This window comes from Balaenoptera physalus, assembly GCF_965194825.1.
Source record: "Balaenoptera physalus genome assembly, chromosome: 15".
Lineage (NCBI taxonomy): Eukaryota > Metazoa > Chordata > Mammalia > Artiodactyla > Balaenopteridae > Balaenoptera > Balaenoptera physalus.
The window spans coordinates 71,536,212-71,555,768 of NC_138894.1; the positions used below are offsets into that span (position 1 = coordinate 71,536,212).

Here is a 19,557-nt window from a genome sequence, read left to right on the forward strand (position 1 = left end):
TGATGTGAAGTGAAATAAGCCAGGACAAATTCTGTATGATTCTACATCCAGAATAGGCAAATTTATAGAGACAAAGCAGAATGGAAAAATAGTGGGAGAGAGATGGAGAGTTATAGTTTAATAGGTACAGAGTTTCTGTTTGGGGTGATGAAAAAGTTTTGGAAACACAGTGGTGATGGTTGCACAACAGCATGAATGTAATTAATGCCAATGACTTGTGCACTTAAAAAGGTTAAAATAGCCAAGGTTTACCACTATAAAAAAAAAAAAAAACCTATGTAAAAAGACCCCAGATTCCCTACAAACAAACCCAAAACTAAACAAAATACAAAAATAAAAAAACAGGGAAGGAAAGGGCAGGTTTCTTACCCTTCCTGCTCCCCATCCTTCAGTATTTCTGGATGATAAAACGTAAGGCTTATTCATCTCAGTCTATTCCAAATATGTTTTTCTCTCCTTTTAGCCAACTGTTTAAGATGCCAATTTTACAGTAATAATCAGGTATATGTTCTATCCCCCACATTATCACTTCAGTTTTTTTCCCCTCCTGCTTTCTAACACTCTTCCCTTTAGTAGCTGCTCCTTACACCACATGATGAGATTTCAGCCTCTGCTGCCATAATGTTACATTCTCCAGTGACCCATGTCTTACAACGCTGCAAGGAATTAATGGCTGGTTGGCCAGATATGGGAAATAAATATCTACTTGTCTGGTAAGCCTTTCATACGCAACTGCTCATTCTCCAAATTCTTCTCCCACAGCAGGGTTAGAGATATTGTATTTACATGAATTTTTGGTCAACTCTCCATCATGGACCCTAATGGCAGCTGAAAGGGACATTCATGGTTTCTGGTTTTGGTTGTTAACTTTGTACACTCCCTCCTCATTACCTATAAAGCCGGAAGAATGAAAAAGATAGTGGGAACCTGTCAGACAAGCTATTCTTCTACAGTCTTCCCTCTTCCTAGCCAGCATCTTCCTTACACTGAGCTCTGAGACTGGCATCTAAAGAGTCAAGGATGGATACAACGGTACAAGGATCCAAGAGCTCACTTTTCCAGGACACGGCATCCACAGCACTCAAGATGGAGAAAGCGTAGACACTGAATCAGATTTTGGAAATTCAAATTGTACTTCTGCCTGTGCCACTGAATCTCTGAGAGCCGTGGATCAAATTCCTCTAAGTCTGTTCCCTCATTTACAAGGTGTAAGGCTCTATGAGATGACCTCAAAAGTCCCCCAGCTCTGAAACACAGTTATAAGCACATCAAGAACTGTAGCTCCAAAACTGTTCTCTAGTCACATCAAAAAATAGTTCATATGGGAAACTACTTTTAATGTAGTATACATGTAAATATCTGTTCAAAGTGGGAAGAGAATCTCTCGGGGTTTTACTTCCCCACATTCAAGCTAACTAAAATCAAAAGGCGAAAGTTTTTTGATTTTTAAGGTGAATGCAATAAACTCTGTTTTTCCCAAATGGCCTTGTTTTTTTCTATTACAACTGCTGCTAAACTAGGTCACCTAAGTAATAAATATTGAAAGCATTTAACCAAATTCAAACATCTGTTCCATTCCTCTTTCAGGGTTTGATCCAGCTGAAATAAAATATCCACTGCCCTACAGGACCTGCAAGATCCACACTGCTGGAAATGTTGTTTTCCTACAGCCAATATTATCTAGTGAAAAAATATGGCCTATTTCAATAAGTCTGAGGCACAAGGAGGACAAAACTATGTGAGAGGCAGCAAAATGCGATCAAGTAAATCTTGCCCTGCTGGATATTCCCACAGTAGGGCAACAGGGCTCATAACAAACCTTGGTTGGGTATGTGCCCAATTTAAGCCCCTGCACGGTAGGTCTATCCAGAGAACATGGTGAAGGCAGTGCCTCTCCAGCTCCTGTATATACTAGGAGAACTTTGCTCTCAGGGCTCTTACCCTATTCTGCATTGGAATTTCTAAGCAAATAATTCAAATTTGACTTTGGGAAAAATTACGCTGACTTTAGAAAACAGAAATTGGTTTGTGCATAGAGATACCACAAATAAAGTTAATAATTAAATAAGAGATTAGAAAAGATACCTGCAATGCACGTGAAAAATATGGGTATGAGATACAAAGGTCTCTTATAAATTAACAACAAAACAAATGGGTAACCCAATGGGAACAAAACCAAGTAAGAAAATGGACAAAGGACATGAACATGCAATTCACTGAAGAGAAAAATCCAGAAGACTGAGAAGATGCCCAGCCTCACTAGTAATGCAAACTTAAAACTGCATTTCACACCCACTCTGCCAAGATTTTTTCAAATCGCGAAAATGTGGGGAAAAAAGGATGGAACTATGGCTGACAGGGACATAAAGTGGGAGAAGAACAATACTCTTTGGCATCACTGGTGGAAACGTGAGTTCTAAGACCTTGGAAATCAGTCTAGAAAACTTAAATTCAAGATAAAGCTATCCAATGACCTAGTAACTGCACCTTTTATAATTTAAAGAAATAAATCCCAGTACATAAGGATATATATTTAACATGTTTATTGAATCACTGTTTATAACAGCAAAAAAAGTTAAGAACACTGGAAACAAGCTGAATGGCCAATAGAAGAATGGTTCAATAAATCAGCACATTTACAACATGGAATATTATGTAACCATTAAAAATGAGATGAGTTTTATCTATGTTGGAGGATTTTCTACAACCTATTTTAAGTTAGAAAATGAAGATGCAGAAACATTCATATACTATGTCCTTATTTATTAAGCAATAATAAATGACTGTATGGACATGGGAAACATAGCACAGCTTAGGCACTAGGTTATTAAGTTATCTATGAAGGGGAGTAGTATGGTTCAAGTGGGGAGGAATGATAGTAAAGGTAAAAAGCAAGATTGAATTTTAAAGCTGTCCATGATTTTTTTTAAAAGGCATATGATATTCCAGTTGTATAAAATTTTATGTATACTCCATAAATAGAAATATAGACAGATAATCTGAAACAAAATAACTACAAGTATCTCCCATTTTATTGTCACTGCAGTGGTCTTCAAACTAGATACCATTCTCAAAAGGTACAAAATATAATGCTGTGATCCAATAATACTAGAACTTTACTTTTGTTTCTTTGTATTTCTCCTCCTTTTTATCTTCTGTTTAGAATGTTTTGTAACATTCCTAATATATTAGCTCAATAGTTCATGGGCTACATATATAGGGTACATACTAAGACATTTTGCTGATATCAGTGTGCGATCCAAAAGTTTGGAGAGCAGAGTGGATACGTTTGAGCAGGATACTTTTTACACCAAAACTCCTTCAGGAAAGTTTTGATCACCTAGTTACCTATGGATTCTGTAGACTTATAATTCTAGATCATCTAGATTCTGGCCATTGTTTCTACTAGGAGTGGGTTATCAGTGCCTTCCTCTTCCTTCCATCCCCACCCTTTCTACCCTATCAGAGTTACCATAAGAGAAGGATCTCTCAGAATTTATTAAAAATAATTCTACAAAAACTTTGTTTGCTCCAGCAACTACTTCCAGTCCCCTTAATGTGTGATTGATCTACACCCACTACCACCACCACTTCCTTTTCTCTTACAATCTGATTTTCATATCACCTAAGTTTTCTCCCAAACAATCCTGGGAGAATGATTTTATAAATGACCTACACGGTTTTTTTTTTAAGTTTTATTTATTTATTTATTATTTATTTATTTATTTATTTAGGCTGCATTGGGTCTTCGTTGCTGCATGCAGGCTTTCTCTAGTTGCGGCGAGAGGGGGCTACTCTTCGTTGCAGTGCACAGGCTTCTCATTGTGGGGGCTTCTCTTGCGGAGCACAGGCTCCAGGCGCGTGGGCTTCAGTAGCTGCAGCACGTAGGCTCAGTAGTTGTGGCTCGCGGGCTCTAGAGCACAGGTTCAGTGGTTGGGACGCACAGGCTTAGTTGCTCCGTGGCATGTGGGATCTTCCCAGACCAGGGCTCGAACCCGTGTCCCCTGCATTGGCAGGCAGATTCTTAACCACTGTGCCACCAGGGAAGCCCGACCTACATGTTTTTTTAAAAACTAAAAACTACGAAGCACCGTAAAATTCTTGTTCTTCTTGTAAGAACACTGACAGTTTCACAGATCTCACTATCCTTAAGATCTCTACAGCACTCATAATATATTAAAATGTATGAATTTTACATCTACTTATGCTATAAACCCCACACTATTCCATCTGGTGGAATCTGGTGTCATTTCCCTTAAGTCTGAAGACCTTCCTTCAGAATTTCCTGTTGGGTAGATCTACAACAAATTGTCTCCATTTTCATTTCTCTGAAAATATTTTTATTTCACCTTTGTCTTTGAAGGATTTCTCTTTGGACATAAAATTTCAAATAGCTTGCTTCTTTAGCACTTTAAAAATGTTCTACCACTTTACAACCTCCTTTGTTCCTGATGAGATGTGACCCATCATTTATATCATTGTTCTACTGTATGTAATTTATCTTTTAGCTCTGGCTGCTTTCAACGTTCTCATTGATTTTCAGCTGTTTTCTATGAAGTGTCTAGGTGTGATTTTCCTTGTATTCATCTTGAGGTTTGCTGACCTGCTTTCATCTTTAAGTTTGTTTTTCACCTAATCTGGGAAACCATCAGCCATTATCTTTTCAAATACTTTTCCTGCCACATTCTCTTATCTTCTGAGATTACAATTACATATATATTATTTGATATTATCCTAACAGCTGATATTATCCTAACAGCACCAAGACACTTTTCCATTTTTCTTGAATCATTTATCTTTGTTCAAAATAGAATAACTGAACTTGAAGACAGCCTGATCAAAATTACCTTATCTTACTTCCATCTGGGTTTTTTGTTTTCTGTTTTTCTATTAAAATTTCCCATCTATTGTTGCATTATGACCATATTTTGGGTCTACAATATTTATAATATCTGCTTTTAAAGTCCTTGTGCACTAAATTCCAGCATCTCAGTCATCTTGGGGTTGTTTTCTATTGACTGTTTCTTCTCTTGACTATGAGTCATTTCCCTTTTCTTCATGTGATTGGTATTACGGGAAGGCTATTATGAATATTATGTTGTAGAGACCATCTTTTTCTGAAGAATACTGATCAGTTATTTAGCTAGATTCAAACTCCAAATTGTTTCGCTATGGTGTACAGTGGCTGGAACTACTCAGTTCTTTCAGCTTTCCAGCTGTTTCTTCTCATTGGGAACTTTAGAGTCTCTCCATGAATCAGCCAATAATTTGGACAGAGTTTAATGTAAAATGTTGCGGCTTCCTCTTCTGTGACTCCCTCCGTTCCTGGATCTGTCTCCTCACTTTCCAGTCACTCTGGCAGCCACAAATGCCATTCATCTCCTAACTCCTCCAGCCAGTAACTGCCACTTTCTGCTCTACGTCTAGCCATCCCACTATGCACAGACTGGGGAATGCCACCAGGCAAAAACAGTATATGAATGTTAACTTTATCCAGTGCAATTCACATCTTTGAAGAATCAACTTCCCTCCAATTTCTGTCAGCTGTCAGTTGCTCTCTGGTGGCTTCAAATATGGATTTTATATCTTGTCCACAGTTTATAATTGTTATCTTCATCAAGGGTCCTCTGATAAAAGTATGCTGCTACTGGCATGACCAGAATAAGAAGTTCCCCGCAACGATATTTTGGAAACATGTTTTTCTTTCACTTCATTTAACCTTCTTACACCCTTAAAGACTAGAGACAGCAAAATTTGCTTACACTAAACAAAAAACAGTATAAACTTGGAAATGATCACATCTTATTATGCATCTTTACATTTGGTAATGGAATTATTTTTAAAGTGGGGAAAAATATGTCCTCTTTAGAGAAACAGGTAGATGTAGGGTTTTCCCCCCATTGGAAGCATTACCCCACACATTAGCTCAGAAAATCATGGGGGTTTATCATCATGTGCAATGTGACTCATGAAAGCAATGTGTCTGCCAAGGCCAGAAGATCCATCACGGTTTTGGCAACTGGGGAATTTGTAAGATCTAACTCATTGAACAATAGGATAGCATCATTATGTGATACACACTGAGCACGGCAAGTCAATTAGAGTAAGCGGCTTTGTGTAGTTTCCCCAGACTTACTCTGCAATTCATGGGATAACGGTCTGGTATTCTACATTCTGCAGTGAGGCCAGTTATACCCTCATTGATGGAAAGCAGTGTTCAGACAGCTAAGAGATTGGACATGATTTAGTCCAATCACGTCACTCTACAGATGGGGAAACTGAGGGCCAGAGGAATTCAGTAACTTATTCAAGACCAAGAATTAAGTAACTGTCAACAGTGGCAGAAACAAGACTAGAGCCAACCGCTTCCTCCTGCACCTCACACTATTTCTCTTACATATGGGAAAAAAAATTAAATATAAAAGATACAAAATAGACCAAAGTATTAAGGAAACAAAACCCCTAAATTTTTTCCCCCTCACTGCTTAACAAGATTGGGCATTTAACCTTTTTGTGTCTTTAAAGACTAAAGACAGCAAAATAAACGTATTCCAAAAGAGCAGTCCTTACAGAATAACAAAAATTATTGCCAATAGTTCACAAATATGATCAAATGTAAGAGCGCCACTGAAAGTTGCTTATTATTAACTTACTTTACTAACCTGCTACCTTTTTTGCCAGAACCCATTTGTCCTGTTAAAATCTCTTTTCAGTGGTCTTTCAGTTCCACATTAAACTTCAGTAAAATTCAGTTCCCATATGGGACCCAGGAGGTACTGAGTTCTATGCCCTAATTTGTTGAAGTGTTGAAAATAAAAGGACTGGTAACTTCTTCACTTCTGTGGGATTTTCCCATAAATGCCAAGGCAAGTCCTATGAGATCAGCATTGTCATTACTACTACCTTATATTACTATAATGTATAGAAACACTCTTTATGGAGTTCAATTAGCTGGCTTCTGATAGGTAACTTCACAGTCATTATTTCTCAACAAAAATAATTGCATTTTTAAACCAAAAAAACAAAAGTAATCTCGGTGTATGTATACATTATACCAGTTGCCTAGATTCTTAAGAACGAAATCAAGAGAACAATTTGGAAACATTTACACTGGCAAACGCAGAGCCCATTAAGGTAAAACATTTTTTAAAAAATATTTTGAGCAGGCCTATCTTAGCTGCCAAAAAAAAAAAAAAAAAGCCAAGAAACTGTTTCAAAATGCCTGTATTATTCTAACTGCTTCCCCTACCCCACCTCCCAACTGTTTCCACCAGGCAGTAAATAAAATCCCATCCGGGCCCCAGGGCAACAGGCTAATCAGACTATCTGGGAGGCAGAACAGGGGCCCAAAAATAAGGAGGTGGGCAGAGGGGCGAGCCAAGAACGTTTGCATTTAACCATCTTAACTGCTGTAAACCAAATATTTGATTTTGCTCACTTAGTTCCCTTCAAAAATACATGCGAGTAAAACAAAGGTTTGATTCAAATGTATGAGGGACTGGTCAGAATGTTATGAATAAACTGCTCGTCTGCTGAAAGGTATGTTCCACTTGAGAGACTGTCTGCTGGAGTGAGTGGTGTGGGTACCACATGGTCCTGTAATACTTTGGGATGCCCACGAGGTTGTCTCTTCCTCTTACCCCTTCAGTTTCCTACCTTCCACCTCTGACAGGAATGAAAGAACATATGTAAAACCTAAGTGACTGAAAACTTCCCCGTGAGAGGAAGGAGCCCAGATCTCTGAAGCAGCCCCAGAAAGGTGGGTGGGATTTTTTCAACAGAGAACAGAGTTTACTGGCAGAAAACAAGGCCAGGAAAGGAGGTGGGGTGAAAAGAGGTTCAGAGCATTTAGGGTCATGGGAATGGGGACTCTGGAGGGTAGCTGCTATGTGCAGAGATCGAGAGTAATGAGGAAAGAGGATTTCAAGTTTTTCTGTGGGACCCAACAGTTCCTCCAATGCTTTACTCATTAAGTGTTTAAACTAAACTGGAGATAAATTACTGATGTTCCCTGTAAGGCTAAAACTCCACCTACAAAACATCTCTCCACTATTTATTCCTCCAAGAAAAACATATTCATCCATTGTTTGTATAACATAGATGAGAACATGGGGTAAAAAGTCAGAAGGAATAATCCAGAAGTCTTAAAGTCTGGAGTTGTCAGCACCTCTTTGATAGGAGCTTACACCAAAATCCTCAATCTTTTTCTGTGTCAAAGCCCAGGTTGAAAGGTTTATGAATTTGACTAGTCCTAATACAGACTATCTTCACAATAAATTTGCTAATTAAAAAGAACACGATGTTATAATGGCATGCCATACACCGTCAGAGATGGAGAGAACCCAGTAAAGAAGACACCCTTTACGTGGTGTAACTGCTTCATGGATGGGCTTTGTGTGAGGGACGTCTGAGTCCCACAGAATCGTGTGTTTTTAGCATATTCTTAAAAAGCCCGATTTAAAACAAACTGGTGAAGAACTATGGAAATAGACTACCTACTACTTCAAGTCCCTAACATCACAGAGGAGAAACCTGAGATGCAAAAAAGGCCAACCTCTCTTCTCCAGTCCCACAGCTCGAGGGGGCCCACACCTGGAGCTGGGGGTGGGTAAGGACTTCCCTCCAGGGCAGCTGGGGAGCCACCATCAGGGAGTGTCAGAATGAAGAATCATACTGAAAGTCAAAGTCCAAATGGCATCAAGGAACATTTGGAAAGCTTTCCCTGGAAAGGCTCCAGAAGCAGATTTCTGAAGCTGGACTGGAGACTGGGAAATCCAGACCTGAGAGACACAAACAGGTGGAGACCCTGAGAACACAGGGCTTCCTTCTGGCAGCTCATCAGGCTGGAATACCTGAGGCTCTTTGTCACTCTTCTTTTGTTTTGCAACTATGCATTATGTTCAAGGTAAAAGCAATACTTAGTTTCCACCTGTAAGGTTGCACAGGCAGCGTGCATTCCTTCAACTAACGTTTATTAACTACCATGTGCCAGAGATGGAGATGAAAGATGGAGAAAAGATGAAGAAGTGGTGAAAAGGGCACAGGTGTTCACATCAGACAGTCCTGCGTAGGAATCCCAGCTTTTCCACTCACTGGCTGATAACCTTAGGCAGTTGCTCAGTTTCCTCATCATTCAAACCAAGAGCACCTAGAACACATTTGGTCTCTATTATGACTAGTGTTAACACATTATCCGTCCTGAAGGAGCTCACAGACCCGAGAGAACTGGGCAGAATTAACTAGTTACACTCCCATGGGACCCGAGTTCTATCAGGCATGCACCCAGCACCCACAGGAGAGACAATACCTCCCTCATCACCGCCAATGGGAGTCACAAGTGCGTGCACACATGCACACAAAGCGTAGTACAAACCTCAATTCATTTAGCTTCCTAGATGTGAAAACCCTGTAGAAGTGCTTCCTACCCAGAGATGCTGCCATCCTAGACCGTCGTCAGGCAGAACTAGAGGGTCATGGGGCCTGCAGAGGTCTGTCTAAACTCAAGCAGCCAAACCTGACTTGGGGAGCTTCTTCTCGGGTCACAGGTGTTACTGCAAGTCTGTACCCCCCCCCATTCTGCCCCAACTGCTAGCGAAAGGGAGGGAAAACTGACTTCACAAGGCAATCCTTTTAAAACCCCATTTCCTCTACCAGCAAGTGCCTTCCCAGTCCTTGCAGAACTTTAAGAAATGGTGTTGTATTATAGTTCACTGATGTCATCAGATCTCCCTCCATATTATCTCCCTCAAGGTACACCACCACCACCTAGCCCCCCTCCTTTGAAGACAGCAAAGGTCACTAAGCAGGTCTGGCCCCACCACCCTCTAGGTTAAACAACCACGGACAAGTGGGAATTGTAAAAATAGCTATGCCTCATGGCATTGTGATGAGAGTAAAATGGGTAATCCATGAAGAGCATTTAGTGCTGTACCTGAAACAAACTAAAGTGCTAAGTATCATCAATTTTCGCTACAAGAAGCTATACTTGAGACAGCACCCAGGAGTTGAAAACAAAGTCACAAGCATGAAAGAGTCAGCAACATCAGAGCCCCTCTGTGGAAACATCAGACCACCAAAGTCAATACCAAACGAATAACTGATGTGTCATGCAACATCCAGGAAAAAGATTCAACTTTTAAGCCAACAATAATAAACACAAAATATGTCTTCAAAGTTTTTTCCACTCCATACAATTAACTCAAACATGATACATCGCCCAATGTCTAATGAGAAAGGAAACAATGGAATTACCCAAATTTTCCAAATCTCTTCTCCTGCCTTAGAAATCCACAATATTCTTCCAGAGGAAGTAGAAATCTTATGTTAATGTTTTTTTAAAAAAAAAACTTAACAGATTTAGAATGCAGGCTAAGTGCCTACAAAGCAGATAATATCAAGTTTCATGTCATCATTAGTTAATCAACATTAGTAAACTGATCAAATTATTTTGATCAAATGTACTTTAATCAACCTGACAAGTTAGTAGTTCCAACCTTCTGTGGCAGTTGTAAGTCTCAAATAATAGTCTTTGCTGAGCTCACCAATGATTAATTAGATATATGTGCATTCTACTGTTTGGAAAGCAAATAACTTCTTAAGATACATAAGTATATTGATGAAAGGAATCCCTGATATTGACAAAAACTAAGAAAACTAACTTAGGTCAGGAACCAAAGTATCAAGAATTGAAAAAAAATTCATTTGCTACGTATTAACAGAACAAATAATATCTCGTCCAACTTAAGATATATATGGTGACACTTTTTAATTTGATCAATAATTTAATATTATAACTTTCATGAATGACTAGGACAGGGTTTTTCAACCTCAGCACTATCGATGCTTTGTACCAGATAATTCTTTATCGGGAGGCCTTGTCTTGGGCACTGGAGGATAATTTAGCACCATCCCTGGCCTATGGCCACAGATGCCAGTAGTATTCTCCCAAGTCCTGACAATCAACCATGTCTCCAGACACTGCCAAATGTCCCATGGGGGGCCAAAAGCACCCTGGATGAGAACCACTGACTTAAGACATGACTGTTTCCATCTCAGTTTTATCTGAAAAAACACTAATGAGAACAGAAAGCCATTGTTCTATGCTACGTATTCTACACACATCATCTATAATCTCACAGCTGTATTTTGTTCCCATTAAAGAAAAACATAGTCAGAGCAGTCTTTCTAGCTCTGAAGCCCCAGCTTTGCCTATTTTGACATGCATTTACAGTGTACATACTTAAATGATGTATTTAGATGATATAGTCATATCACTATGATCATTATCAAGAAGCATACAAGCCCTCTCATTAAATTTACGGTTTCACTTACTAGTCATTACATTACTTTATTTTATTTCTTTCTTTCATTCTTTCTTTCTTTTTTTCTCCCTTTTCTTCTCAGCTGTGTGGCTGACAGGATCTTGGTGCTCCGGCCACGTGTCAGGCCTGAGCCTCTGAGGTGGGAGAGCCGAGTTCAGGACACTGGTCCATGAGAGACCTCCCAGCTCCACGTAATATCAAATGGCGAAAGCTCTCCCAGAGATCTCCATCTCAACGTTAAGACCCAGCTCTACTCAACCACCAGCAAGCTACAGTGCTGGATACCCTATGCCAAAAAACTAGCAAGACAGGAACACAACACCACCCACTAGCAGAGAGGCTGCCTAAAATCATAATAAGTTCACAGACACCAAGAAACACACCACTGGATGCGGTCCTGCCCACCAGAAAGACAAGATCCAGCCTCATCCACCACAACACAGGCACCAGTCCCCTCCACCAGGAAGCCTACACAACCCACTGAACCAACCTTAGCCACTGGGAGCAGACACCAAAAACAATGGGAACTACAAACCTGCAGCCTGCGAAAAGGAGACCCCAAACACAGTAAGTTAAGCAAAATGAGAAGACAGAGAAACACACAGAAGATGAAGGAGCAAGGTAAAAACCCACCACAACAAACAAATGAAGAGGAAATAGGCAGTCTACCTGAAAAAGAATTCAGAGTAATGATAGTGAAGATGATCCAAAATCTTGGAAATAGAATGGAGAAAATACAACAAACGTTTAACAAGGACCTAGAAGAACTAAAGAGCAAACAAACAATGATGAACAACACAATAAATGAAATGAAAAATTCTCTAGAAGGAAACAAGAGCAGAATAATTGAGGCAGAAGAACATATAAGTGATCTGGAAGATAAAATAGTGGAAATAACTACTGCAGAGCAGAATAAAGAAAAAAAGAATGAAAAGAATTGAGAACAGTCTCAGAGACTTCTGGGACAACATTAAATGTACCAACATGCAAATTACAGGGGTCCCAGAAGAAGAGGAGAAAAAAAAAGGGACTGAGAAAATATTTGAAGACATTATAGTTAAAAACTTCCTTAATATGGGAAAGGAAACAGTCAATCAAGTCCAGGAAGTGCAGAGAGTCCCATACAGGATAAATCCAAGAAGAAACATGCCAAGACACATATTAATCAAGCTATCAAAAATTAAATACAAAGAAGAAACATTAAAAGCAGCAAGAGAAAAGCAACAAATAACATACAAGGGAATCCCCATAAGGTTAAGAGCTGATCTTTCAGAAGAAACTCTGCAAGCCAGAAGGGAGCTGCAGGACATATTTAAAGTGATGAAAGGGAAAAACCTACAACCAAGGTTACTCTACCCAGCAAGGATCTCATTCAGATTCGATGGAGAAATTAAAACCTTTACAGACAAGCAAAAGCTAACAGAATTCAGCACCACCAAACGCTTTACAACAAATGCTAAAGGAACTTCTCTAGGCAGAAAACACAAGAGGAGGAAAAGACCTACAATAACAAACCCAAAACAATTAAGAAAATTGTAACAGGAACATACATATCAATAACTACTTTAAATGTAAATGGATTAAATGCTCCAACCAAAAGACATAGACTGGCTGAACAGATACAGAAACAAGACCCATATATATGCTGTCTACAAGAGACCCACTTCAGACCTAGGGACACATACAGACTGAAAGTGAGGGGACGGAAAAAGATATTCCACGCAAATGGAAATCAAAAGAAAGCTGGAGTTAGCAATTCTCATATCAGACAAAATAGACTTTAAAATAAAGACTATTACAAGAGACAAAGAAGGACACTACATAATGATCAAGGGATCGATCCAAGAAGAAGATATAACAATTGTAAATATTGATGCACCCAACATAGGAGCACCTCAATACATAAGGCAAATGCTAACAGCCATAAAAGGGGAAATCGACAGTAACACAATCATAGTAGGGGACTTGAACACCCCACTTTCACCAATGGACAGATCATCCAAAATGAAAATAAATAAGGAAACACAAGCTTTAAATGATACACTAAACAAGATGGACCTAATTGATATTTATAGGACATTCCATCTAAAAACAACAGAATACACTTTCTTCTCAAGTGCTCATGGAACATTCTCCAGGATAGATCATATCTTGGGTCACAAGTCAAGCCTTGGTAAATTTAAGCAAACTGAAATCATATCAAGTATCTTTTCCGACCACAAAAAAGAGACTAGATATCAATTACAAGAAAAAATCTGTAAAAAATATAAACACATGAAGATTAACAACGCACTACTAAATAACCAAGAGATCACTGAAGAAATCAAAGAGGAAATCAAAAAATTCCTAGAAAAAAATGACAATGAAAACACGACGACCCAAAACCTATGGGATGCAGCAAAAGCAGTTCTAACAGGGAAGTTTATAGCAATACAATCCTACCTCAAGAAACAAACAACCTAACCTTACACCTAAAGCCATTAGAGAAAGAAGAACAAAAAAAATCCAAAGTTAGCAGAAGGAAAGAAATCAAAGATCAGATCAGAAATAAATGAAAAAGAAATGAAGGAAACAATAGCAAAGATCAATAAAACTAAAAGCTGGTTCTTTGAGAAGATAAACAAAATTGATAAACCATTAGCCAGACTCATCAAGAGAAAAAGGGAGAAGACCCAAATCAATAGAATTAGAAATGAAAAAGGAGAAGTAACCACTGACACTGCAGAAATACAAAAGATCATGAGAGATTACTACAAGCAACTCTATGCCAATAAAATGGACAACCTGGAAGAAATGGACAAATTCTTAGAAAAGCACAACCTTCTGAGACTGAACCAGGAAGAGATAGAAAGTATAAACAGACCAATCACAAGCACTGAAATTGAAGCTGTGATTAAAAATCTTCCAACAAACAAACGCCCAGGACCAGATGGCTTCACAGGCGAATTCTATCAAACATTTAGAGAAGAGCTAACACCTATCCTTCTCAAACTCTTCCAAAATATAGCAGAGGGAGGAACACTCCCAAACTCATTCTACGAGGCCACCATCCCCCTGATACCAAAACCAGACAAAGATGTCACAAAAAAAGAAAACTACAGACAATATCACTGATGAACATAGATGCAAACATCCTCAACAAAATACTAGCAAACAGAATCCAACAGCACATTAAAGGGATCATACACCATGATCAAGTGGGGTTTATCCCAGGAATGCAAGGATTCTTCAATATACACAAATCAATCAATGTGATAAACCATATTAACAAACTGAAGAAGAAAAACAATATGATCATCTCAATAGATGCAGAGAAAGCTTCTGACAAAATTCAACACCCATTTATGATAAAAACCCTCCAGAAAGTAGGCCTAGAGGGAACTTACCTCAACATAACAAAGGCCATATATGACAAACCCACAGCCAACATCGTTCTCAATGGTGAAAAACTGAAACCATTTCCTCTAAGATCAGGAACAAGACAAGGCTGCCCGTCTCACCACTATTATTCAACATAGTTTTGGAATTTTTAGCCACAGCAATCAGAGAAGAAAAGAAATAAAAGGAATCCAAATCAGAAAAGAAGAAGTAAAGCTGTCACTGCTTGCAGATGACATGATACTATACATAGAGAATCCTAAAGATGCTACCAGAAAACTACTAGAGCTAATCAGTGAATTTGGTAAAGTAACAGGATACAAAATTAATGCACAGAAATCTCTTGCATTCCTATACACTAATGATGAAGAGTCTGAAAGAGAAATTAAGGAAACACTCCCATTTACCATTGCAACAAAAAGAATAAAATACCTAGGAATAATCCTACCTAAGGAGACAAAAGACCTGTATGCAGAAAACTGTAAGACACTGATGAAAGAAATTAAAAAGGATACAAATAGATGGAGAGATATACCATGTTCTTGGATTGAAAGAATCAACATTGTGAAAATGACTACACTTCCCAAAATAATCTACAGATTCAATGCAATCCCTATCAAACTATCAGTGGCATTTTTCACAGAACTAGAACAAAAAATTTCATAATTTGTATGCAAACACAAAAGACCCTGAATAGCCAAAGCAATCTTGAGAAAGAAAAACGGAGCTGGAGGAATCAGGCTCCCTGACTTCAGGCTATACTACAAAGCTACAGTAATCAAGACAGTATGGTACTGGTACAAAAACAAAAATATAGATCAATGGAACAGGATAGAAAGCCCAGAGATAAACCCACACACATATGGGTCACCTTATCTTTGATAAAGGAGGCAAGAATATACAATGGAGAAAAGACAGCCTCTTCAATAAGTGGTGCTGGGAAAACTGGATAACTACATGTAAAAGAATGAAATTAGAACACTCCCTAACACCATACACAAAAATAAACTCAAAATGGATTAAAGACCTAAATGTAAGGCCAGACACTATCAAACTCTTAGAGGAAAACACAGGCAGAACACTCTATGACATAAATCACAGCAAGATCCTTTTTGACCCACCTCCTAGAGAAATGGATAAAAACACAAATAAACAAATGGGACCTAATGAAACTTAAAAGCTTTTGCACAGCAAAGGAAACCATAAACAAGACCAAAAGACAACCCTCAGAATGGGAGAAAATATTTGCAGACAAAGCAACTGACAAAGGATTAATCCCCAAAATTTACAAGCAGCTCATGCAGCTCAATATCAAAAAAACAAACAACCCAATCCAAAAATGGGCGGAAGACCTAAATAGACATTTCTCCAAAGAACATATACAAATTGCCAACAAACACATGAAAGGATGCGCAACATCACTAATCATTAGAGAAATGCAAGTCAAAACTACAATGAGGTATCACCTCACACTGCTCAGAATGGCCATCATCTAAAAATATACAAACAATAAATGCTGGAGAGGGTGTGGAGGAAAGGGAACTCTCTTGCACTTTTGGTGGGAATGTAAATTGATGCAGCCACTATGGAGAACAGTATGGAGGATCCTTAAAAAACTAAGAATAGAACTACCATACAACCCAGCAACCCCACTACTGGGCATACACCCTGAGAAAACCATAATTCAAAAAGAGTCATGTACCACAATGTTCATTGCAGCTCTATTTACAATAGTCAGGACATGGAAGCAACCTAAACGTCCATCAACAGAGGAATGGATAAAGAAGATGTGGCACATATATACAATGGAATATTACTCAGCCATAAAAAGAAACGAAATTGAGTTATTTGTAGTGAGATGGATGGACCTAGAGTTTGTCATACAGAGTGAAGTAAGTCAGAAAGAGAAAAACAAATACCATATGCTAACACATATATATGGAATCTAAAAAAAAAAAAAAAATTGGTTCTGAAGAATCTAGGGGCAGGACAGGAATAAAGACGCAGATGTAGAGAATGGACTTGAGGACACAGGGAGGGGAAAGGGTAAGCTGGGACGAAGTGAGAAAGTGGCATGGACATATATACACTACCAAATGTAAAACAGATAGCTAGTGGGAAGCAGCCGCATAGCACAGGGAGATCAGCTCAGTGCTTTGTGACCACCTAGAGGGGTGGGATAGGGAGGGTGGGAGGGAGATGCAAGAGGGAGGAGATATGGGGATATGTATATATGTATAGCTGATTCACTTTGTTATAAAGCAGAAACTAACACGCCATTGTAAAGCAATTATACTCCAATAAAGACGTTAAGAAAAAAAAAAGAAGTACGTCTATGAGAAAGTGTACAAACCAGTCAGTTTTTTTGGTTTGGTTTTTTGGTTTTTTTGTTTTTTTGTGGGGTTTTTTGGCGGTACTGCACAGCTTGCGGGATCTTAGTTTCCCAACCAGGGACTGAACCCGGTTCATGGCAGTGAAAGCCCCAAATCCTAACCACTAGCCCACCAGGGAACTCCCTAGTCAGTTTCCGTTTACACCTGTAGAAGCTAAAACACCACACAAATATCCACAAGATGGGGATATTCTCCCACCAAAAAAAAGAAAAAACAAACAAACAACCAACCAAAGTGTTATTCTATTTTTCTTTGCCAGAAGTTAACAAAAGATGGAACAGGGCCGAACAAGACAAGAATGCAAAAACGATTCTGGCTGCTCAATCAACAGAAACTGTTCTCAATGTTTCTAATGAATTAATAGACACTAGTAAACGCTGTAAAGATAATTTTACTGAAAATAAAAATTAAGCAAATGATTACATCATTAGGCTTAGAGAAATCCTATGTTGTACGACCCAGAAGTTGCGTGGCTGAACCCTCATGTTCCCTAGTCATAATAAAAAGATAAATAAGAAACCATACTGATATCAAGGGCTTACTCAAAAAACTTCCGGGCCTGGGCTTCCCTGGTGGCGCAGTGGTTGAGAGTCTGCCTGCCAATGCAGGGGACACGGGTTCGAGCCCTGGTCTGGGAGGGTCCCACATGCCGCGGAGCAACTAGGCCCGTGAGCCACAACTACTGAGCCTGCGTGTCTGGAGCCTGTGCTCCTCAACAAGAGAGGCCGCGATAGTGAGAGGCCCGCGCACCGCGATGAAGAGTGGCCCCCCGCTTGCCACAACTAGAGAAAGCCCTCGCACAGAAACAAAGACCCAACACAGCCAAAAATTTAAAAAAATAAATTAATTAATTAATTTAAAAAAAAAAGAAAACTTCCGGGCCTAATGTATGTCACCATTACCATCAGGGTCATAACCCTGGGGGTTTCAATGCCAAGCTCTATCTTTTTCCCATCAGCCTGCAGCCGCTCTACTCTTCCCAGGGGTCCCAACCGACTTCTGGACTTGGTGTAAGTCATTCCTGTTGCATACTGGGGTTCACCACTGGCTATGAACCCCAGTTCCACCACCTTGCAATTTCCATCAACTGCATCCCCATCAGATAGCCCGAGCTGATATCTCTTTCTTAATCTACCTGGTACCTCGGTTCCTCCTGAATAGACCTCTGTTGCTTCTTGCCCTCCCCTCACTCAAGAACTTCTCTGTACCTAAGTCCAAGTAGTCATACCCCGCAACTTATGGATGGTCCCTTTCTGTGCTAATATAGTACTTGCTTCACAATGGGCTAATACGTGTTAAAGATTTAGAACAACGCCTGTCGTATTAAAAAAGGCTAACAAAGTTATTACTTGTGTTCTAACTCCTGGATTTTCAGTTCACCTGCTTGCACTCCACTACTCCAAGATGGGCCATGCATGGTGCTGTCTCCCCCGACTCACCATGCCCTGTGGGTCCCACATCCTGCTTGCCAGGCCAGACTTCCTCCTGCAGTTATAGCTGAGACAGTCACCACCCAAGACCCATCACACCGAGCAGCCAGGCCATGTCCACACAACATGGCACCCCGGAATTTAAAATGTGGTTTATTTTTCAACCTAGTTAGAGGATGGTTTGAATCCTGGTCCTGCCTCCTACTTACTTATGATCTTATACAAGAGACTTCAGTTCTCTAATCCACAGTTTTCCATCTTTAAAATGAGGGTGCACAAGAATGCGTAAGAGTTGCTGTAAGATAGTGTAAACACACGCTTAACACACAATGAGTGCTCAACAAAGTAGTTGCTTTTCACATTATTCCTAAGACAAGGATGCACATGATACATCTGAGGGGAAAAAATTTCAGGATTCAGAATGAGAATTCCACTTCCGGAAACCTGCCCTACAGACGAGCTCTAGCGGGTATGCATGGATGTGCCTGGAGAGGGTGTTCAGTAGCTTTCAGAACAGGGAGAGAGGTTTTCATTAGCGTTTGGGCAATGTGTTAGTTTCCAAGGACTGCCATAAAATTACCACAAACTAGGGGACTTAAAACAGAAATTTATTCTCACCGTTACAGACATCACAAGTCAAAAAAAAAAAGAAAAAATCAACATGTTGGCAGGGCTACACGCCCACCAAAGATTCTAAGGGGGAATCCTTCCCTGCCTCTTCCAGCTTCTGGGGGCTCCAGGCACTCCTTGGCCTTTAACTTCATATCCTTCCCAAGTCTGCCTCTGTCTTTAGGTGGCCTTCTCTTCCTCTCCCTGTCTTTTCCTCTTCTGTCTTGTAAGGACACCTGCGATTGGATTTAGGGCCCACTTGGTTAATTGAGGATGATCTCATCTTAAAATCCTTAGACGAATTACATTTGCAAAGACTTTTTCCAAATGAGGTCACCTTCCCTGGTTCCAGAGATTAGAATATGGACTTATCTTTTGGAGGCCACCCTTCAACCCACTGAAGGCTGGAAACCAGGGACAGCTGAG

At 39.6% G+C, this 19,557-nt stretch overlaps 1 protein-coding gene and 1 long non-coding RNA gene across 7 annotated transcripts in view; one reads left to right on the plus strand and one right to left on the minus strand.

Moving 5' to 3' along the window:
• Positions 1 to 19,557, minus strand: part of LTBP1 (latent transforming growth factor beta binding protein 1) — a 417,364-nt gene that overhangs the window by 285,335 nt on the left and 112,472 nt on the right. The window lies entirely within an intron of this gene.
• The window catches only part of LOC309643877, a 141,926-nt gene that overhangs the window by 13,059 nt on the left and 109,310 nt on the right, over positions 1 to 19,557 (plus strand). Inside the window, exon 1 of the long non-coding RNA XR_014254121.1 lies at positions 1 to 17,786. This exon is cut by the window's left edge and continues 13,059 nt beyond it. This is a non-coding gene — a long non-coding RNA (uncharacterized lncRNA). The remainder of the gene's footprint in view (positions 17,787 to 19,557) is intronic.